The sequence below is a fragment of the Platichthys flesus genome, chromosome 1, assembly GCF_949316205.1.
Source record: "Platichthys flesus chromosome 1, fPlaFle2.1, whole genome shotgun sequence".
In the NCBI taxonomy this organism is placed as follows: Eukaryota; Metazoa; Chordata; class Actinopteri; order Pleuronectiformes; family Pleuronectidae; genus Platichthys; species Platichthys flesus.
The window spans coordinates 15554986-15578804 of NC_084945.1; the positions used below are offsets into that span (position 1 = coordinate 15554986).

Below are 23819 nucleotides of genomic sequence, written 5' to 3' on the forward strand. Positions count from 1 at the left end.
TTTTTTTTCTATTTATTTTTGCTTTGATAATTTTTCCATAATGATTCATAAGACAGGTTAAATAACTGTAACATTTTTCAAGGATACAAGTAAAACCAGGAATTATTTTTTTCAGTTGACTGAATAGAGAAAAACGTCTAAAAGGTTAAATAGCTATAAATGATGCTACCTTGTATAAGGGTTTGTGTTTAATCATGTATTGCTATTTATTGCACTTTGAATATGGCTTTAAAATATGCAACACTGATGTGTCAGTGTCTTAACTCAATAAAGCGTTTTGTTTTTGTTTTTTTTGTTTACATATTTCCTTTTGTCTGTGTGCCTGGATAATCATAGTCTTTGGAGATAAAATAAAACCGTGCATGTAATTGATTAGTGGTCGGGTCAAGCTCGGCTGCTGATATTGACACTTGTGCGGATATTGTAGACAGCTAGTCTCTGTTTAATGATTGTTATTCACTTTTATGGCCCTCTCAGGATGCCATCCTCAATAAATATTTGCAAACAGCAAATTTGCAGAGTGACTTGAGAGAGTCATAACCGTGGCACCTATGTGTTTTGAGATTAACATGTAATTAAAATAGTAAATCAATATTTATTAAGCAGCAGTACAAAGCAAATGAGAATTCTGGTCGGGTCATATAATGAGTCAACGGATGGAGGAGGGTCCCTGAAAGTAGCTTTCTGAAAATAAGATTTATATTTACACATACGGGCAACTGAGATACCTACATAATTAGCTTAATAAAAATCAATTTGACAACATGTGAATCGCACCCACCACACGCAGTGCGCACACGAACACAAATCACATGACGAGTGCAGGTACAGAAGCCTCATCTCACCCTGAGACCCCCCCCCCCTTCCTTTCCAAACCGCAATGTTTTAATGTGGAGTCGACACGTTTTCATTCACTCACCACATCTTTCCCACAGTTATCATCATAAGACTTTCATGTTTACAGTAACTACAAAACAACCCCCCCCCCCCCCCACACACACACACACAGCTCTCACACCACTGAACACAAATCACGTAGAGAGACAGACGGGCCCCAGAACTTCACGCTGCGGAAAAGAGAAGATGTTAAATGCTTAATGGACGGCTCCTCTCATTGTTTAAAAATCACTCTACATATAACTGTCTACAGAAGACGTTGGTCGGCCTCAATTATGCATTGAAAATAAAGTTATGAGCTAGTGGCTGAATTATTGATGCTGGCACCGGGAACAAGAGCATGTTGGCAATGTGTCACTGCTTTTTTTGCTGATGCTTCATCTTGTATTGATAATTTTTTTCATCTAAAAAGCCCATGAAGTCTTGATCTGTGAAAGATGGAAAAACACACCGTGAATATTGGAAATCTAATGCAACGTTACTGGAAGAGGAAAAATGGATAACGTCAGGTAGCGCTGTGGAAAAATAAAAAATACTGTGAAGGAATGTGGAGCTTCGAGACCGGACTTTACTCCTGAGTGTTTGAACAATGTACATAAGCTCGATGTTTGTCTGCATTTACAGAATTGAGACACATTCTTAAAACATCAGAGTCCATTTCTGTTATGAAAGTTACATTAATGCCACTATGTCCCCACACTGTATGTGCATGTTAATGAAATAGGGCATAACAACACCAAGGCCCTCAGCCTGGGACTGTCCCGTATTGGCTGACATACTTCCTGAGATGCAAATGCTCTTGGTTCATCTGGTGATAGCCTGTCTCTGTTCTATGTGTCTCAACCACTCTGTCTCAGCACACACACACACACACACACACACAATCCACAATGTAGAGTGAGGAGGAAAAATTATTATAAAAAAATACTTTTGACAGCATAAATTACTGCTATTATTTCCATTAGCTGGTTGCTTGTGATGAAGAGAAAGACAACAGCAGTAAAGTGAATAATCTGATCTGATCTGTTTATTAACATCTTTCTTTACAAATTGAGCCAAGCGCTGTCTCTATATACCAATGATTTGATGTGTTAAGGGAGCAGATGACCGTCTCTTCATGTTCAAATTAAATCTATCGTTTGCTGATTAACTTTTCACATTCACACAGAATTTTTTTTTCTTCTCTTTCTGCATCAGCACCATCACTGTAGCTCAGTAAGATCCCTAAACGCACATTGTGTGTGTTGTGCCGTTAACGTCCCCTGTAACTGAGAGGTGAATGGTGTTCTGTTCTCTTGTCCGTGTGGTAAAATCGAGTTTGACTGGCCGAGCGGGGAGCGTTGTGCTGCTACTCGTCTGACTGGCTCTGTGTTAGTCATCATTCATAAGGTCACAGCCCCTGTTTCCGCCTCAAAGTGAAGCACACAACCCCAAAACATCACGGATTAGTAGAGATAACTAGCACTAATCGTGAATGACTTAATAGGTCCACCTCTACCGCTGCTGTGGAAACTCCTGTTGTTATGAACAGTGAGCTTTAGAGAAACCCGTCTCTTATCTCTGTGGATGCTCTGACTGTTTTTCTGAGGAGTTTAATCTTAATACAGACACTTAACACAGGGATGACTTGTGAAATGGGAAATGATTGAACTGTCAGCAAATGTACAGTTTAAAAGGCCACAGTAGAGACACAGATTACCCAATCAGATGCTCGGTGTATAGACTGAGCCACAATGAGAGCGGCACAATACTTATTTAGTGTTTCACAATCTGCTGCTGTTTACACGTTTCATCTTTTCTTGTGGTTGTGTTTTTTGTGATATTTTTTTTATCTGTTTCAGCACAAACTGAGCAGCAGTTTCCCCCAGTTCAATTTCCTCCGACACAGCTTTTATTTTATTGTAACACAAACGTGATTCAATCACAATTAAAGTTATGATAAATGCTTGTGTGAGAAAATCGTTCACTTAAAACATTCCTGTCCTTCCTTTCAGTGCATGAGAAACAGTGAATACGAAGATGAATCTGCTGTTTAAACCGTCAAATTGTGTCTGTGAGACATTCAATTCTGTTTGTTCAAATTAGAGAACATTAACATTAGTCTTTGTTTTATTGTGCTGCTGTCTCAGACCTGATACTGCTACAATGTGGATTCAATTTAATATGTGTGCTGGTTACATTTTGTTTAGCAGAAATTCATCGAGGGTTTTTGATTTATTTTTCAATAAAATTGAAATTTTTGTCAATAGTTTAAATTATATAATCGTGAAATTGATGAAAACTAATTTATTTTCCACAACTAATTCTGCCGTTAATTATAAAGCATACTCCTATATGATTGTGTGACCTTCAGTTCATGCAGAGAGTAAACAGAAGTGTGGGGAAGAAGGACAGGAAGGTTAAACTGTGTGGGGACCTTAACAGCTGACATTTTCAGCAGGCATCAGAAAAAGCTCAATGAACCTCGTGCCAGGTTTTAAACACACGCGGGTTGAACGAGACCCAGTGATCAAACAAAAAATGCAAAGATGAAACAGAGTTCTAAGGCAAGCGGCGGCGATGTTTCCCGCAAAGCATCATGACTGGTCTCATGCAAGCGGTCGAGTGTGGAACCGTCACTATCACACAGAACATCTCCTCTCATGATTCACTGAGCAGCAGTTGATGTGGCGCTGCAGGGACCAGGATGTTGTAGTGGAAGTGTGAGTCAAGCGAGCACACGTCACGTCTACGTGTCAGTCGTACATGGCCGTCCCGCTCGTGTGTGACTCTGGATGTTCACCACAGAGAAAAAAACACCACCACCAGCTTGTACATATATTTTCTGTTCCGTGTCGGTTTGGTTCCGTAATGACTCAGCCTCTGTCGCGCTCCAGTCTTTCATCTCCGTAACGGTGACTGCCGAGACACTCTTTGCTCTTATTTCCGATGCACGCCTGAATTTATGTGTAACTGGCAGTCGGAGGCGACCGTTAACCCCCCCCCCCACCCGTGCCACCGCAGTGCTCTTCACCTCGTTTGTGAGGCGTGAGATGTTTGCTGGCAGAGAGACGTCCACTCTCGTCCCCTGTCAGGATCAGGGCCCTGTGGAGGAGCTGCTGACGTCTGTCCCTGGTACCTCACACACCATGTTAATACAGCAGGTTAAAAGCTGATGAGAAGTAGAAATACAAGGCAACTTCAAACTCCGCTCTATTGTCCCATGGATTGACATTTCCTCTGGTCGGGTGACAGGCTCGTGGCCCTCTGCTTTGGACTTGGTGTCTCATCTTTTACTGTGGCTTGAGCCATCTCACTGGGTGTTAAAATCTCGTCTGAAGAAAATGTTCCTTCTGTCCTCCCTCTGCTGCAGATAAAGAACAGGCGTTTGAGTAATTATGGTGCATTATCGCCAAGGAACGTTTCATTGCTACATTTTAAGCTGTGTAGTGAGCAGTGACAAACGAACGACCGATTTAATTTCTATCAGGAGGAAAAACACATGGCTGGAGCCAATGAAGTCAGCTCTCTCATTCTGCCACTGACTGAGACCATCTGGACCGAATAAAGTTTTTCCCTTTGAATCAACAGCTGTTGGAAATTACACAGGAACACTGCTTCTCAATATATCTGTCCTTTGTCTCGTCTTTCTGTGCGCTCGTCGTGTCTGTTTTTTTATGGTTTAAGTTTAGTGCGAGATCTGATCAGTGCTCACTGAAAAAAAGGCAAAACATTACAAATGCACCTGTTTCCTCTCTCTCTCTCTCTCTTGCTCTTTATCTCTCTCTCGCTCTCTATCTTTCTCTCTCTCTCTCTCAGCATATGTCTTTAGCTCTGTATGTCTCTCGTCTTTGCGGTTGTGATCGAAGGGCTGACCACGTCAGTCAATCTGTCAGTGGCTGACAGTTTTACAACACATGCACTACACTGATGGGTACCATCACTCATGTAACGATTGCCCTCCACAGTGAAACCAAAAGACGAGCGAGAGCGGGAGGGTTGAGGAATCGGAAGTAAAGGCAGTTGGGTAAAAAGAATGCTTGTGTGTTCGAGTGAGATTTACAGTGACAGGAAGAAGAGTCAGTTTTATCTCATTTTCATCTTTTTTTGTTGTTGTTCAATTTCTTAAGGTTTTATACTCAGGGGTAGATTTTCCCCTCAGTGCAGCAGAAGTGGAATCAGTGCGGTCGTCTCTTTCCACCGGCCAGAGGAGAATTTGTTCCACTCTGCCGGCAGATATTACTTTTAACACATCATTTAATCCTTTATTATCATTGTTAGGCCAAGCCATTCAAATATTTGTGTCACTATACTAAAAAAAAAAAAAATAAAGCAGCTAAAATGTGTTTGAATCATTAGCACCTATGTGAAAAAAATCACATTTAACTTTAATTTTGATCACTTTCCCAGCTCACACACTGGAAATTAAATAGAATTGTAATGAACAACAAAATCAGGCCTGAACCATGAATCTCAATGCTGTTTCTACATTCAGCTGTCTCACTCATCATGTTTGAGACGACATTGATCAGTGTGAGGATATAAATGCCCTGATGGTTTTTGAGTTTGTGTTTTAATTATCGAGAACAATAAAGATACAAAATAAATATTCAGAATGCATATGCACCGTGCAGAAGTTACTTTATTTTTTTGGTGTGCATATGACAAAATATCACAAAAAAAGGAAAGTGGCATGTCCAATAAGTCATTAAGTCCACGCTCACTTTATGACGTTTAAGAAACATTTGACTTATACAACAAAAGGGGGTTTCTGCACAGGGATCTATAGGTCGTGACAGGTTTATGTATCCGTCCCCTGGGGAACAGAAAATAGCTTCTCCCATTTATGAAAATTGGTGATAAGAGAGCAACTGCTTAAGATGCAACCAACACGCATGCAGTTCTTTGACTAAAACATTTTCTGAATTAATATTTCAATCTGTCAAATACTTCATTAAATCAGTTAAAATATTAAATTACAGCTACTTATGGACTAAATGGTTGAGATGTGCTTTCTAAATGAGTTTGACATTTGACAGTGGTGTAGATTAATTAAAAGAAGCCGGGCTACAAATTGAAATGCGGCGCAGGCAGCGGCCTCTCCCGAGACCCGGGGAGGAAAGTCCTAAGCGTTCCCAAGAAAGCCGGAGACAAACGCTGCCCAGTGGACAGAAGCAAACGATACAATCTGTTTGTCTGTTTATGTGAGATCGGCGGCAGAAGCGTTCTGCCCCCCCCGCTCCGTCATATGGGCGTCGAGCTCGCACAAACACATGCTTAATGACTCGATTCATCTACTCCGTCACTCTCTCTTCATCTCTGCCTCTCTGTGTTCTCTAATGGTCCCACCCAATAGCATGGCCAGTTTCCCCCTCCCTATCCAAGTTGTGGGCCTTAACATCTGACCCACCACACTGCATTTGAAGAGTCACGTCATTTCACCATGTCCCGCAACAAACTTAGGGGTTAAGGTCCCTGCGATGAGGTCACAAAGGGGTCGGCTGCGTGTTGAGCGGCCGCGCGACGCGTGTCAGTGACGTCCGGACCCACGTTGCCGGGGAATCGATCAGTGTGTTGCTCCGGAAAGTCTCTCAAAAGCTTTATTCTTAAATCTATGCTGACAGGCGATGACATGATGGAGATGGGGCCGCTGAATTGATCGTGTCCTCTCTCTCTCTCCTTTCACTCTCCCGCTTACACTCCCACTCCGCTCAGCCTCTCTCTCACTCCCTCTTCTCTTTGTCCCATCACTCTTTTTGCCTTCGACTCCCCCCCGCCCCCCTCCTTCTTTTTTCTTCCCCCTCCCGCCTTCCCTCCCTCCTTCTCTCCTCATCGCTTAGATGTGTCGAGCGCAAGATGTCAGATTATTTCCCAGCAGACACTGCGCTGTGTGACAGAGGACTGGAGCTGTATATCACCGGATGACACTTCCTCTGCCTGCTGCCCCCCCCTCTGCAGACAACATCAAATATCGCCGGGCCTTTTTGATCACTTAAAAGGGCTTGTATCAGGAGAAGAGCCGGTGCTTAAACAAAAGCAAACAAAGTGTTTCATCTGTCATGTTTGTCAGTGGGCCATATGTGCGGCGTAACAGCTTTTCTATCAGAGAGGAGGTAACCCTCACAGTATCACACTTTGTGGTACTCCAAACACGACTCGGCTCAGAGAGGCACCGTGGACATTCCTCAATAACTTTACATTTCATGTTTGCGTTTAACGTGAATATCATTAAAATTGATGTCACATAAAATAAATGAAGTAGTCAGATCTTTCGCAAACTACATTTAAACTTAACTTGTATTAATGAAACATAAAAGATCAGCACATTACACATCTTCAGCCTTTACAGAGTTTTTTTTTTTAATGTTCACTACCACTGGGCTTCAATCCATACCTTGTTATTCTAATTGAATGCGCTGAGGGCTTTGGCATGGGTGGGGTCGGCCCAGTATCCAGGCCAACCGCTCAGCATATTGTTTCTATGGCACCTGTCCCCCAGATTAATAACTCCACGGTCTGTGCTGGCAAAGCGTGCGTGGATACCCGAAATTACAATACTAATTCAGCACGAGGGATTTATACAACAGCCTCTCGCAGGATTTATGAGAAAGTGAGCAAGAGATCAGGCGAGAGAGTGAGAGAGTGAGAGAGCGAGAGAGAGAGAGGAAGAGCGACTAATAATGCAAGCAAAAGTGATTAGCTCAATTGGAGAAATTGTGCGTTTGTAGTCCTGCGATTATTATTGTGTTTCTCATCACATAATGAGTTTGAACAATGCAGTTAATGGTATTATTGGCGGGCCACCAGAAACGGGGGGTGCATATAAGCTTGATAGCACTTTTTTGTCGATAAATCACTCCACTGCACATGGCAATATTTAAATCTATGTTATTAAAATTGTTGGAACAACACTATCAGATTTATGTTGTGTTATTTTATTACGGATTGATTATCATCATCACGGGCATATCTGATTTGCGTGGAGGCAGCCGGAGCGTGGTGGCTTTAATCCATTTTGATTGCTCTGCAGAGGAATGCCACTGCTCGGCTCGAATGGACATCTACTTGCCGTGCACCGATTGGACGATTGGCTTTGAGAGAAACGAAACAGACCTAGTGTTTGTCTTGCTTCTGTCCCCACATTCTTCTACCCCACTCAGATCCGATGACATGTTATAAATGACTGATATAGCTCTTAAAATACAAAAAAAGGACAAAACACTTAAGTAAAGGTCATTTGTTTAGGTGAAAGTTTTGACTTAGAAATTGGTGTAATAATTTTTACTTTGATCAATCCAAAGTCAATCGTATTCAGCAGAAGACAAAAGGAGACCTCTGGCATAAAAGGGACTCGGATAAATTTCTGTTGCATTAAAATGAAGGAAAAAAAAGAGACCATGTATCTAAACAACAAAACAGAAGCAGCAGGAGAGTATCCACAATACCATACAGCCACACATCGCTGCGTGGTTACAAAGTAGTCTGACGTGCATCTATTTATTATCACTTTGTTTATTCTGATTAGAGATGCATGTATCAAAGAAAGTAGTCTGGACTAGGAGGGAAGGGATCGGTCTCAGCAGGGAGGAGCGTTCAAGTGCGTCCGCTCACCGACACGGCAGCGGAATTACCGCCTCTCACAACTGTGACAGCCCTGAAATTACAATTGAGTTTCACTCTTTCCTGCCTTCACACCATCCTCCTTCCCGCTCCCTTGTTCTCGCTCCCTCTCCAACACTCTTTTTCATTCTCTCACTCTCGCTCCCTCTGACGGCTCAATAACAGGTGCCATGCTAAGAGAGCTGTTACAGCCGTCCCTGAGTGGTTGTGTCAGCAGCAATGTTAGGGTTGAGCCGTGCAACCTGCTCACCGTGCAGGAAAAAGGAACGAGAGAAGCAAGGGGGGGGGGGGGGGGGGGGGGGATTCTCTCCAGTCCCCAAATGATGCCCGCTGGGAGCCATCGTGCGCTAAATTTCGCCGGGTGGTTCTCCCCTTTTTTCTGTCTCCAGGCCCCCGGACTCCGATTTACAGACAGAGCCATATTGAGGCTTTCTGCATGGTGGGGCCCGAGCAGCTGTGTTCAGCAGAAAAAAAATGACAACAAAATAAAGAAATAAATAAAGAAATTAACGAACACATAAGAAAAGCTTATTTCTTAGCAAACGCTTGAATAAGGACTTTTTGTGTGCCATCTGCAGAAAATGAACCGTAGAGTCGGACGTTGCCAGGTTTGGCTTGAGTACTCAAAAAAAAAGGAAAATCCACTTAAGTGTTGGAACCCCCACCCCCCCAACCCAGCCCCTCTGCTTCCAAAACAAATTCATACGTTTTTTGTGCACCTTCTGACTTGAAGAGCCAATTTGCCGTGTGTGCCTCAGCTGATGCTGATACTGCCTTTAACACAAACAAGGCGATCTGTCGTCCTGATTGCTCATCTTTAAACTCCTCTTAAAGCACACTCCTTAAGACTGGAGAGGTTCTTTGGCAAAATCTATGCAAATGAAGCCGCTTCATGAAAAGACGCATCGCAGCACGTGAAGCCTGGAGCGGGCAGTAATCACAGACGGATTGTGTGCAAACAAGAGATGCTAAGCACCTCAAACCGGCGACAGAGACACAGACAGAGGAACAAGGCACGGCGTGAAAGAGATCACGTGATTGCTCTTTTTTATATACCTTTTTTTTATATATATGCTGATGAGCAACAAAACATTTGACATTATGTTTACATTTAAAACTTTCCGATTCTGTGCGTCGATAGGACAGGAATGTGCAAGTACACAATCTAGATATAAAAGCGACAAACCCTGACTGGGAAACTAAAGAAGGGGACAAAGTGAAACGTCCAAGATCAAGGCTTTTGATATTACCTGCCTCTATGCACTCAGCATAATTCATAAACCTGGGAGGAGGGGTAGAGACATGTTAGCATATAGGTACTCTAAATTTAGCTTCCATACCATCATGGGGCGTTTCATTTTACGTCCACAAAAAAAAAAAATGATAAATTTCAAAGGTGACCTGATGGGTTTCATTACAGCTGATTGATCGGCTTATGTGAGGGTGTCATGGGATGGACAGAGCAGACATAGAACACCTTCCTACATAGGACATATGGGCCATCGAGCCATGGCACCTACATAAAACCACGCAGAATGATCTGTCTGCAGGTTTCTCCACACGTTCTGCTCTGAAATGCTACATCGATTTGTCTCTTACTCAAGTAAAAAATACTGACTCAGAATCCCTACTAAACCATGACCTACCACATTTCAAAATGATTAATTTCAAAAGGGAATACAGCCTAAATAAACACCAAATGCTATACTTCAGATTCAATTCAGCATCTTTACACACGTGCATGGAGTAAATTAACTAATAGAAAAAAAAACATTTGTACTTTAACAATTAGGAGAGACAGTGAAACTCCCAGAGCAGTTCTTTTTATGGATGTCTCTGCATTCTTTGCGCGTGTTCGGGAACAAAGCAGCGATCTGTGCATCTCTCCTATGAACCAGTAAATAACCCCTGCAATTCATCATAAAAACAAGAAGGAAATGTCAAGGGCACAGGAGTCCCTTTTTGTCGAGGTCACACACACACAAACAAAACATAAACACAAACATGCAAAAAACATACACACACACATTACCGCGCTGCATTGTGACCACACTGCGCTACATAGCTGTTGAGGCATTGACAAATCACTGAGACCTGAAAGAGGGGCCGAGGTGGGACTAATTGAAATGAACTTTAGAAAAGGGGGGGACACCTAATTAAAAATGAACTTTCTATCCTGTGTTTGTGTTGACATCATGGGGCCTAAATTTTAAGCTCATCTTTGTTTCGCCAAAGCCCGGTGATGCAGGCAAAAGGATGCTGTGTACCAACGCAGAGAAGGAATAAGGTCATTGCTTTTCCTCAGCGAAAACATATTTTTCCTTGTCTCGAGTCACTTGCGACTCTTCTCTGGAGTGTGTGAGGGGCCCATTCATTATCTGCTGCTGTTCCTCAGAGGGTCCGCAGCGCATATGGTAGCTTGTGTTGTGTGGGTGTTTACGTGTTAACCGTGATGGTGTCGGACAGCTATTGTGAGCGTTACACTCATTGGCATAGATATAGCATGTTCTTATGCACCTGTGTGTGTGTGTGTATGTGTGTGAGTGAGGGTTAGGGACAGACGAGTGTGCGAATGTGTGCATTTGTTTGTTGGCGTTTATTGCCTGTTCTATTTTCTGTATTACTTAGTCGGGGACACGGCCCAGTGCGAGAGCTGTGAAGTTTCCCAGTAACAGGCTAATTCCTCAGTGGCTGTTTAGAGTGTCTCCAGCAGTGCTAAGTGTTCTCCTCTCTGTGCCTGATCAGAAAACAGGACCACTTTAGTCAGTTTGTTTAAGGTCCCCTGAGAAGGCTCTCATATCCTCCCTCTACTCACCCCTTCCTTTTCCCTGCTCAGTCTCTCCCGCGCTAACACACACACACACACAAATGTTTGCAGTTCTACTTTCACAGTCTCTATCTCGTAACCTGCAAATTGAATGGACCTAACTTAACGTGTGCTCATATTCTAGCATTATCTTTATTTTATCCTAATTATAAACATTCAAATGTTTTTAATTTAATCTATGTGTGAAGTATAACAGTGTTTTTAGTATTTATTTATTTAGTGTACACTTATTAAACCTTGATTTGTCTCAACAGAACCCATATTGCACCGACAGAGACATTTTCAGATGTACCGTGTGCGTCTCCGAAAATCAGCAATTTCATGTATGTGTTTTTGTGAAAATAAGAAATTTTAATATGCGGTTTTGAAGAGATTGCAGTTAAATTTTATGCAGAGGATAAATGTTTATGTGATGTATGTTAAACAATACAACAACACATAAAGCAATGCATTAAGCTTTTTTTTTTATAAACCATGTATATTATGCTCAACAGGTGTTCCTTAAACATAAACTGAAATAAAAAACTTATTTTTGTCTTTGTAAAGAAACAGTGACATAAAATAGGAGATTATTCCTCCTGGAAGGTAGAATGGTGGATAAAAAGTATGTATAAGGTATTTAAAACCACACACTGTGAGAACCATATTGTATTTAATTTATCCAACATTTCTGTATTTTGTGTATTTATTAACATACCTCTTAAATTGGTAGCTAAGAATGCAGGCTGTTTAAAACCCCATTTGGTATAGTGGGAATATAGGGGGACTGGGAATGGGGTCATATTTGCAAGGGAAATTCTTTGCATATAGAATTTATCCCACAACATGAAGACATATTCTCTGTCTGTTTTCTGTGGCCTGACCTGTTCTGCTATCCTTGTGTAAAGGTGAAGTTTCCTCACAAGAGCTGACAAGTGTGAAATTACGATAGGAAGTGCTTCATACCCTGCCATTTACCTTCATTCATTACCAAGCTGGAGACACACACACACACACACACACACAGAGACACACACACACTCACACACACCCTACAGTCCACGGCTGACTGGTTGATATGGCAGTCATTTCTTTAACCAGGAGGGGAGGAAAATACCAGACATTCTATGCAGACAGTTTCTCTCGAACTTTCTCAAAGGCATCACCTTGCCTTTGGAGTGGTATTGAATGTAGGGCTCTAAAGATACAAAGGTATTGGAAAGGAGTTTGGAAGTAGAGATAGACCGACATGGATTATAGCTCATCTATACATCTATAACACAAGTCTCCAGCCCGGGAACGAGATCCATATGATGTTCAAAGGAGCGCTGCCCCACAGAGGTTTCTTACCCAGAGATGAGGCGGGTCACAGGGCATGACATCGTCATCAGAGGAAACCCGCTCTCGCTCTCTGTCTTTCATTTCAGTTGAAATTCAAATTACTTAATTGGAAAAGCTTCAAAAGTGGATCCACAAAGAGACTTTAATGTGATGTATAATAAAATCGTTTGCAGCGAAATTGAAAAATACGTCCCACATTGTTAGTGTTTGTAAGTGTGAATCAAATGTCATAAATCATACGATGTCTATATTTTGTATATACAGGCCGAAGTCATGACATAATTTTCCTTTCCAAGTAGTAAATGCGAGAATAAGAGAATAAGGAAACATATCCCATGCTGTGTCTTACTCCTCCCTAGTTAGTGTGTGTTGTCTGAAGGTTACACCCAGCTGACTCTGTGGCCAGAGGAGCTGAGGAGACGCTGGGCGGTCATAAGTCTTTGTCTTTGAAGACCGCACGCTGTGTCCATATCGCTGTTGCAGCGTAATTGATACAGGCTCACGCTGTTGAGCTTAACGGAGCCCCATCGTGGCCTTACACTCAGATCTCTCACAGCTGTAGGGCTCAGACTACTGAGCTCTCACAAAATCACACAAGCGTGTGCGGGCACACACACACACATAACACCCAGCTGGCTGCTGGCGAGATCACAGCTAAAGAGATCCAGAGCGGAGCTGGTTACACTAACACTAATGGAGATGAGCTGCCTGGTTAGCTCAATGGAAAATTGAGCAGAGTTGATGCTTATTTCATCACAGCAGTAGTCTGTTCCCCAAGGAATACACAGTCGACTTACACTGACTTTAAATCTATCTGAAATAAAGAAAAAGGAATGTTGTAGTGCTTGCGAGGGAGCTGGTTGGCCCACTACAGAGAGCACTTTATGATCTGAAGTGTTATATATTGTATGGAAATGAATGTGATGGATGATTTTCTTCTAAGAGTTATGCACAAAGGATACATTTGTAAAGGCTTGCTGTGCTCAATCAGAGTTCTTCCACTGACAAGGAGCTCTTCTCACTTGGCTCTTTAGTAGGGAGTGCATTAAATCATGTCACCGTCCAGTGAAATCTGGGCCACACCTGAGTGCATATGTCCTGCCCGGCAGCACAGTAGCATGGTAAAAACTATTGAGGATCACTGGCAAGCTGGAGGAGGTCCTCTGCTTTTATCCCTCTTCCTGACATTCTGTGACATTTAAGAAGTCGTTAAAGGTATGAGCATGTGGAGTGGGAGAGCGAAGCTCCTCAGGCAGAGAGAGACCCTCAGCGCTGTCACCAAATAAAACCTCATTGGATGAAATGATTATGGCGTCAGAAAAATCACAGCTTTACATTACACTCTCCTGGTATAAAGATGCATTTACCGTGTTGACAAATCATTTACAGTGACGAGAGCCATAAAGACAGCTAGACGCCGTTAACCATGTAGATGCACTGCAATTATCAGATTGTGTGGAGTCCATCTCTGGACTGGTCTGGTCTGGTTGTGTTACGTTTCGGTCAGTGTTGGCTGTGTGACGCAAACACACAGGGTCCGCAGAAGATAAGAGTCTCCTTTTTTATGAGCCTCTTCCTCTCCACCAACAAACAGCTATTAAAGTGCAGCCAGATCTGGCTTGTGCTGGTGCTGCTGACAGCTAATGTCCTGCTATTTGTCCATCTCTGGCATCTGTCTCCATAAAGGCCTTGCTGTAAAATGCCGAGCTGACCCACATCGTTAGGGGCCGACCCTGTCTTTACAGCAGTAAATGTTTGTTTAGGGGCAGTCCCCTGTTCTGAAGTAGCGATTAGCCTCTGGTAGCGAGAGAAGCCCTCAGGTTCAAAGCCCTTCCTCCACTGAGAGGCTGTCAGCTCCAATTCAAACAGAAAACACAGACAGAGAAATGCAGAGGCAGAGACAGGACAGTGATTACAAAGCCCCGGCCCTCTGCTCTGGGCCCTGCACTGCTTCTCTGGAGGAAATAAAAGACACTACCATGCTCAACCCAATGAACTGACGACTGCATGAGTGGAGGCACTGAGGAAGTGTAAAGGTTATCTCAACCAGAAAAGGTAGATTACATCGTTTACTCAGGCAGTTCATCAAAACACACAAACACTTAAACACATTAGATTGTGCTGTTGAACATCTGTTATAATCTCTTATAATCTATATCTATCTGGATCCAACACAAAGTCCTAAAATACACAACACAATTAAATGCAGGACAAGTATGATAATCCACAATGATAAATTATGCTGACTGATTTGTTAATTTGACAGATTATATCTATGTTTGATTGGGGGGGGGGGGGGGTAGTACTTTATAAAAGTACTAGACATTTTTACGGGGGGGCTTACTGTGATACACATGCTTGATTGGTTAAGTACTCCAGCATTTTATTTAACCATCTTTTCAAACACCTGTTTTTATTGTTCTTGAGAAACCCTGCGACAGATAAGACTGATGAACCTGTGAAATGCACTTGATTCATCGCTGGGTGGGCAACAGTCGGTTGTTCTTATGTTAGTTAGTTAATTCGCCTAATCTCCCCTGTTCTCGACCGCAGTGGAAATGCAGAAACCATTTAGTTCTTAGGAAAAAGTTCCTGGGACTAAATGTTTGGTCGAAACAAGGCTTTATTGAAACCACCTCAAAGTGATCTTCACTCCTATTTTTCTGACCAGTCAATGTTTCGTGGAATAATGCTGTTCTGACAGAAAAGATTGAGGTTGATTCATGTTGAACCATGTGAACTACCACACACTCTCCTAACCAACGGCGTTACTTTCCACCAAAGTATTTAACATCAGACTCCACCGTTTAGACAGACTATCTCTCCCTCGCCTTTGGAACACATTTTAAGACAAGGTTCCACTTTAAAGAAATTTCAGGAACCTTGCGCTCATAAATCGGTTTTCTCACCCTTCCCCCTTTTACAACTTGCATCCAGGGACTTCACACTCCTCTCCCACAACGCACAGAGCTCCTGCGCCTGCTCCGTGTAAACCTGTCGATGTGGTGAGAGTGACAGTGAGCCAGGTCACGGTTACACCTCTGCTCATCAATCTGAGACACATGCTCTCCACACGGGGAGGTCCCGACATTCTTACAACACACACAGGAGTAATGGAGTCCCAAAGACACCTGAGGGGACATAAGTCACCGAGAAAGGAGACGGTGACAGAGTGACAAAACCTCGCTGCGGTCGGATGCCTCCAGCCTCAGGTTCAGGCCCAGTGCAGTAGCTCTAGTCCCAATTCCTTTGTGGTACGTGGACTCACGTTTGTCTTGAGTCTCCTCCCTCATCACGGAGGAGGAGGGGACAGGAGTGCTTTATGATAGATGTTAAAGATGCGACGGCTGGAGGTTCAGGGGTTTAAATGGGGGAGCACATCTGTAAAATCCTGCATCCATTTAAAATGTCTCTGCCACGGGCCTACATGCTGCTGTGTGAGCAGGCACAGATCAATCTTGCTCTTCCCCAGAAGCCCGAGGAGGCTTCGGCTGCACAGAGGAATCCTCCACGGCCTACGACTGAACAAGTTCAAATCTCAGAGCGTCTCTGTGCAGCATGAGCAGCTCCACACTGCTGCCACAGCATGCAGACAGAGTGGCAGCACCGGTGAGCCCTTATCTGCCTGCAGAAGTCTGTGCATGTTCACATTATGCATTTAGCCAGGCATCAACAAACCTATGCAGCGATGTCTTTTACAATAAACACATTTAGTCACTACAGTAAAGAACATTAAAACATGGAATACGGCCATAGTGAGAGCTGCCCTGGCTTTATGGCCACTCTTGATGAATAATTCACGTGGCGTTTTAAATTATTTACATAAAAGTTATAGTGTTGTGCAAAAAAAAGAAAAAAAAATGATCTTGCTTGTTCGTGTACCACTGTCTTGAAATTATGGGGTGATTTTCCTAACCCTTCATGATAACGTATGCTGTACTACATGCTCTCACTGTTGTTATGATATGGTTTTCATTAGTGTAACTATCAGCGACTGGGAGCACCGTGGCTTCTCACAGGACGAGTAAGAGGGAGAGAGAGAGAGAGAGAGAGAGAGAGAGAGACGCAGTTTTCAGGGACATAAATTCTGTCTTTTCTTGGAACTTGCCAACTCAGTCTGACCTGAACCTGTCTGGGCCAAAGCCAAAACTAAACACACAGACATCTGCTCTTTGTAATCCTCTTACAACTGCTCCCCCCCCCCCATACACATACAGTGGTCCTCAACGGCAATTCTGTGGTGTCTGTGACATTGTGACATGGCAATTAACTTTAACTTATGTCCATTGATTATCCACAAGCAGCTTATCCGAGCAAGGGTCAAGGAATAGACTTGAGACATGAGAAGACAGGTCAAAGGGCGATCACATCAGACCGTAAGTGTGTGTGTTTGTGTGTGTATTTTTCTGTGTTTTATAAACAGTATGTAAATTGCATATATACACAAATGTGCTTGTTTGGTTTTCTTGACTATCAAAAACACTTGTATATATGTATATTTCAATTGTAGTTTTTAAATCATGATGATTATACAATAATGATTAATAATTGTAAACAATTGTTTGTTTGAACCATTTACTTCTTAAATGGACTGATATTCATATATGCAAATATACAAATATGTTCATATAATCCACATAATATGTGCTTATTGGTGTTTATCCAAGAGATTGACATGTGTCACTCTTTTCCACTTTCTTTCCTTCTCTCTTTTTTATCAAATATAACATTTAAATTACATGTTTACTTGTGCACTGGCCAGTAAACCCCAAATTTTCATCAAAGTTGTTCACAAAACACAATTACATTCAAAGACGTTTCCTACACTGATTAGTGGCTGATATTAAAATGACATGTTGTCACCACTGTTAGTAGCTTTTACATGACTCAAATTTGGAGAACCAGTTTTTAATGCTCAACACATTTTCTCAGAACAATATATTTGCACACCAGCATTGTTTCTGAGTTTTTGACAAATATTTATGAATCACTATGTCAAGACTTTTCTTGATGTATTTTTTCCAGAGATTGTGTAACACCCCAATAAAGCATCTATATGCCCCCGGTATCTGTAAAACAAAGGAACAGTTCTTTCCAAGGAAGAGAAGAAGTTTGAGAGCAACAGGAAAGCCCGAGTGAGAGCTGTGAGATAGCAAAGAGGAAACTGCAGTGTCCCTGCCACGGTGTGTGACCCTGCTGTCATCACTCACAGGAAGATCCACCGTCATCCAGCTTTGCATCTCGTCGCTGTTAATTTATTTCATGTTCCACATGTTAAATGTGCAAACCTCCAGGGTGCAATTTTACTAGCTGCAAACTATCTTTGTTTCTCCCCTGGCAGAGCGCTTAGGAGCGATAAAAGCTTTTGGAGAGAAATAGACTGGAACAATGGCGGGGACTACACTCTAAACGGCTTCCTGTTGCGCTGCAGCGCAAGATTGAGCTCTGCTTCAGAAGAGCAGAGAGAGAGAGAGAGAGAAAGAGAGAGAGAAAGAGAAAGGCGTTTCATATCATGGGCACAGAGAGCATAGCAAGGGGTACACACAGTGAATGAAAGTGAGAGAGACACTTAAAACAAGCAGTTTATTGACTGTGCCGGGGAGAGCTTGTATGTGAAGTGAGAGCAGTGCAAAGAGGCAGGTTATCTACAGAGGCCTAGTCTTCTACACAAGCACCCCCGTCCTCTCAGCCACTTAGCACCCTGCCTGAGGGACCTGCAGTGGCTGTTGTTCCAACGTCTCAGGGGTACAAATACTGAGCCAGACACCTTTGAGGGTGAGAACGGACCTCTGCTTCAGATGTAATTGTTTTCTTCAATCATAAAGGACAACACTTGAAAGAAGTTATCCGTGCAGATTGATTTCACATGTTCATTGAGGTCAAACTTGACAAGTGACGCTACAGTGTCCCACACAAACTGTCAAGACGTGTCTCCCCACGACTCTCTGAGTCATGCATGAAATTAAACGAAATACAATATAGAAATGTTGCTAAAGTAACATTAGAAATGTTTTTGAATAACTCAACCCTGCCTTTAAAAAAATGCCAAAAAGAAAGAGTAGTATAGTGTGTGCACCCTCCCAAGAAATGTTCAGAAACAATGAGAAAGTGAAGCAAGTAGAGGTGAACCAAGTTCTGTTCAGAAAATGAAATACTCAAATATTTTCAGTGATAACCACCAGCACTTCCCTTACTATATGTAGCCCTACCGCTAATGTATACAATTTCAGGCAATTTTAATAACTACGTGTCAACAACACTTAAATAACCCCTCATAGATGGAAATACTAATCAAACTCTTTCAGAATAAAGGTCTGTGCTTCAAGCCGTTCAGGACCTGTACAAACTCCTCTTGTTAATACAGCATCGCAATGCGTCATCATGGACGGCTCCAGTTGCAACTCCACTGTTACTCAGATGCTGTCAGGGAATAGAGGGCATTAAACTACAAGTCACCCGCAGGTACAATTCTTTTTGTTAGCTGCAGCAAACTTCAGTGGATTCAGCTGCTTCTCCTGTTTGTTGACATCATCACAGAAAAAAGGTTTTTGTCCCAGGCTGTCCATATCACACTTGTTAAATTATAAAAGTTTTAAATGCCAGTGAACTATATCCGAGCACACCTTATGTTTCAGCTTTCACATCTATCGTATGAAGATGCAGAAAGCTATGTCTGATTTAGCAGTGTAGACTCATGTCCTTCCTAATTATAGATGGCAACAGTTAATGATTGAAGGAGTGATATATTCTAGCCCCCATCTCTCATCTCAAACAGGCAGCGTGTCCCAGTATGGGCTCCCATTGCCTTGAACCCGAATCCATATCTGAGCCTCACCCATCTTAAATACATGGTGTTCCTTATTAGCACAGAGCCCAAGATAGGACCGGTGGAGGCTGGATAGGTGACAACCCCCTCAGGGGAAATAGGACGGATGGATGACACTTTGGCTTTGACATAGACCTATTTGGATTTAGCTGCACTTTGTCACTGTCCGGACTCTGAGACATAAAAATGGAGCTGCCGGGAACATTCGGCACCACACATCCGGTGGAGGAGAGAAGAGCATGCATATACACCAACTCCAAAAGACGAAAAGAAAATATCAATTTAACTTTAATCAGATCCAGAAATACAAATCTAACTGTGAGCTGTGGTAATGGTAATCAGAAACAGAGCGCTCCCGTCAGGAGCCAATCCACTCTCTGTTTTTCATTAAAATGCTGGCCACTACTTCTCACATCTCCGTGTGCATTTGAATAGTTAATGGACTGCCCATCCGCTCGGCTACTGTAAGTTGTGGGGGCCGGAGGAGGCGGGCTGGAACGCTTCAAAAGTTTCTCTTCCAGATCAGAAAGAGTGACTTTACAATCGTGCAATATTCATGATGTATTTAGGAACCCTATACCCTCTCCTGGCTTTGAAGTTAAAGCGATACCAGATTCCGTCCATTCCTCAACAACCCTCAAAGTCCTCTGACTGATCCGTGATTGGGCACCAACATGAATACACATTCACGTATCTTAAATAAAATAAAACATGAATTCTTGTTTTTTAATTCATCATGCATGCAGAGAGATGTTGGACTTTCCCGTGGAAACACCGCTTTTCTTTGCTAAATCTGCGGGAACACAAACTGAGAGCTCTGCCAATTTGGCTGGAAAATATTATTGTGCTGAGCGAGCCCTCTCCTCTTATTTCTCCTCATCTGACCCAGCCAAACATACGCCTGGTCACTCTTCCACTGACCGTGATCCTGCACCGGGCTTCTGGAGAGATACGATAAAGTGTGTGATGAAGGTGATCAGTAAAGGAGAGGGAGGTAACTCTATACAAGTTCAGGATACCAGGTAGGAAGTCTGAATTCTTGCCCTGAACCCACACAGAGACCTTAGCGCAGATGGCAGGGCCTCTTTGAAGGAAACCATGAAATATTAAGGGGAAGTGGATACCTCACTTGACTTAATGCGGACATGAGTCAGACCGCACACAGGCTCATAAGATAAATCCTCTTTTTCTCTCTTTATCTCCCCTTTGCTTATTCCCTCCTTTATACTCTCTCACTCTCTCTCTCTGTGGGTCTCTCGCTTAGTCAAGGAGGTAAGAAAAGCATCATGGAGCTTTGAGCCTCACAGACTTCAAGCGTGTCGGTCTGCCGTTGGGAGACATCAGCTCCACCCCTCGTCATCTCTCTCTCTCTTCATTTTAATTAAAATAATATTTCAGCTATTTTATTTATTTATTATTTATTTAAGTACAATGATAGAATGAATTGGCATTAACGTCACCATTCATTTAAAATCCTATTAGTAAAAGATTCTCAACCTTTTCTTCCCGAACCTCAATAAATGCAAGGAAAACTGTTTTTGTTAAAAGTTTTTGCTAATATAACACAGTTAAATTAGTATAGTTAACAGTCAGGCAATATAAAATGAATGGGTTACATCTGGACAATCAATTTTTATATTTAAATGCGTTCAGCCTCTGAAAATGTCAATATTTGCCTCTGTCTTCAGTGATAAAAGGGATATTTCTTCAGGTTTTACAGTTGGCCAGGTAAGAGAAACTATCTGAGGCCACATCAGTGATTCATCAATAAAATGATTGAACGATTACTACAAAGATTACTTAATTATCCACTATTTACCATCCTAATATTGAATACACCACCCAAAACAGTTTAAATCGGTATTGAAAAATAAGGAAACAACTGTGCAGGTATGTGTGTCGGTTTCAAATTAGACCAGTTTACTTCCTCAGCAGAGCAACCGACACAGATGGAGTGAGAGAGAAAGACAGAGAGACAGAGAGACAGCCACCGAGAGTCAGGCTGAGGGAGAGCACTATACGGAATACTGTACATCCATCAAATCGGTGCCACTGAGCTCTGGCTGCTTTTAACCCTACAGCAATCTCCCCCCTCTGTCTCCATCCATCCATCTCCCCTCCTCTCTGTTGCAGGACTTCTCAAAGTTACCGATACACAGTATGCCAAGCCAGATGGTCAGCCGCACGGTCGAAGCATGTACCACTTGGTTTCAACACCCCTCTAACAAACCCTCCTCCCAACTCCAGATGGCATGCCATGCCTGGTTCTAGTGCCACAGGGGGGCCGCGGCGGTATCAGTGTGACTCGAGTCCCTTGGGTTATGTGTGCACGTGTGTGCGCGTACACGCTTGTGTCGGTGTTCGCTGCGTGCTTATCCCTTAAGTGTTCTTGTTTGGTTGTGTGTTTTAGAGTCCCGACGATCAGATGCCTGCGTCTCGTGGGCCGCTGATTTCTCCCCTTTGGCCAAATTTGACTGCTGTTGTTCAATATGGAGTTCCTCACTAATAATCCCCCGTGGTACCCTCACTGTTGAAGTAAGTGATTTCAAAGGGGAATAAGGGGCCTGTGAAAACTCCACAACTAGAAGTACTACTATTGGATACTAAATATAAAGAACATTTCCCCCTTCTGTAATTTCTTTTACTGTCTCTTTTTGCAAAAAGGCATTAATGACCTAAAAGATTTATTTAAATTGTTGTTGCTGTTTGTGGCTTTAAACCTAAATCATCCATTTCTGTCAGAACAGATACAGGAAAGTCTGCAGCTCAAATTTGTTACCACACCAAATCACAACATTATCCTTTAAACAACAATGGCTTTGTCAGATTTATGCAGCACAAGCACAGACAGATAAGGTGGAATTATTAAAAACTCCCCCTGGACCTGAGACCTGCTGAGGCCCCAGAGTCCCCTGGCTCATGGTGCCTCAGCAGAGAATTGTGTTCATCCAGGCAGAACAATGCAGTTGTGTTTCGGTCGTCTGTTTATGCTTTACCTTCAGCAGCTTATTGGTACACATGGGTTGACGAGTTACATCCTGTAATAAATTAAAGCTATACGGTGCCTAACAAGGCTTCAAGTATTTGAAGCCCTAATTTGTAATGTTTGTGTAGTTCAGCGGAGGCTAGTGCTTGAATCCAGGCCCCTTGATAGAATCAAATATGACTTTTGTCTCTGTGTGCAGCTCACATACAGAAAAACATGATCTGTAGCATTATGTAGAAGAGTTTGTGTTTATTCTTTAATGCTCTCTCCTTCTCCCCCTGCTTCACCCTAAATGTCGAGGGGCTTTGAAAAATCTTGAAAGGGGGAAACCAGAGGAGGGACTTTGCGTCTGATCCGGGGAATATTTCTGCTGATCACCATTCTAAATTAAAAAGCAGTTATGAATAATCCTCGCTGGAGACTCTACTTAAATTAATGCCTCAATTAGATTGGGAACATTAAAGGTAGTAATGATTCCACTCCTCTGTATTGTAATTTAAGGCCTGCTTGCTCTTCCTTGGGAAAGCAGCTCTATGCAGTGAATGTATTAGAGTAGATTAATGAGGGAGGATATGGGGGTGGCTAGCAGCGCGAGCCAGGCCACTCTGCATCCACTCTTCTCGCACGCCGTTAATGACGTGAAAGGAGGAGGTTTATCAATCATGCAGTCGGTGTCAATAAGAGATCGCAGGATATTTCTGACAAGGGTTTTCTTCTCGACTCTTAAATGAAACTTCACATAAACTGCCCCAAATGCAATTCGAGACAAAGAGGTGTGCATACAAATAAAACAGTTAAAGCTGCCCCTTGGTATAGACGTGATTCAGTCGGGATCATCACCTCTTTTGTGCAGCCGCGAGTCACTCCATGGCTCCACCTGAGCACCGGGGTGGGGTTGTAACGATCGCTGCATGTAAGTGATCCATCCCTAATTGATCCAGACTGTCAGCATAGACTAGACGTTCACCTCTGCCTGTTATCTCTATCTGTAAGGAAGCCTGCGTCCGTCACGGCAGCGACCACAGCCTAACCGAGCTGGTCTGCTCCAGTCACAACCTGCTGCCGGGGAGATGAGTCACCTGTGACGCCCCAGCCGGCTTCCTGTGGGTTCGAGTCCGGGTGTAAAGACGGATTCAACTTTAGAGAAATGAACAGCGGAGGGATGTTGGCTGGCTTACGTTGCATTAATAGGTTAAATCTATGGTGACCTTATTTTTGGTGAGGGAGCGTGATAATTGGAAGTCCTGCACAACATTGGGGATTACCATGTTTATCCTCCTATAATCCCCATAAACATTAAGACACAACGAGCTACATGCTGATTAGCTTCAGGCAGGAGCAATCAATCAGTGAGAGATAAATAG

At 42.8% G+C, this 23819-nt stretch overlaps 1 protein-coding gene across 1 annotated transcript in view; it reads right to left on the reverse strand.

Moving 5' to 3' along the window:
* The window catches only part of mafa (MAF bZIP transcription factor a), a 68995-nt gene that overhangs the window by 3904 nt on the left and 41272 nt on the right, over positions 1-23819 (reverse strand). The window lies entirely within an intron of this gene.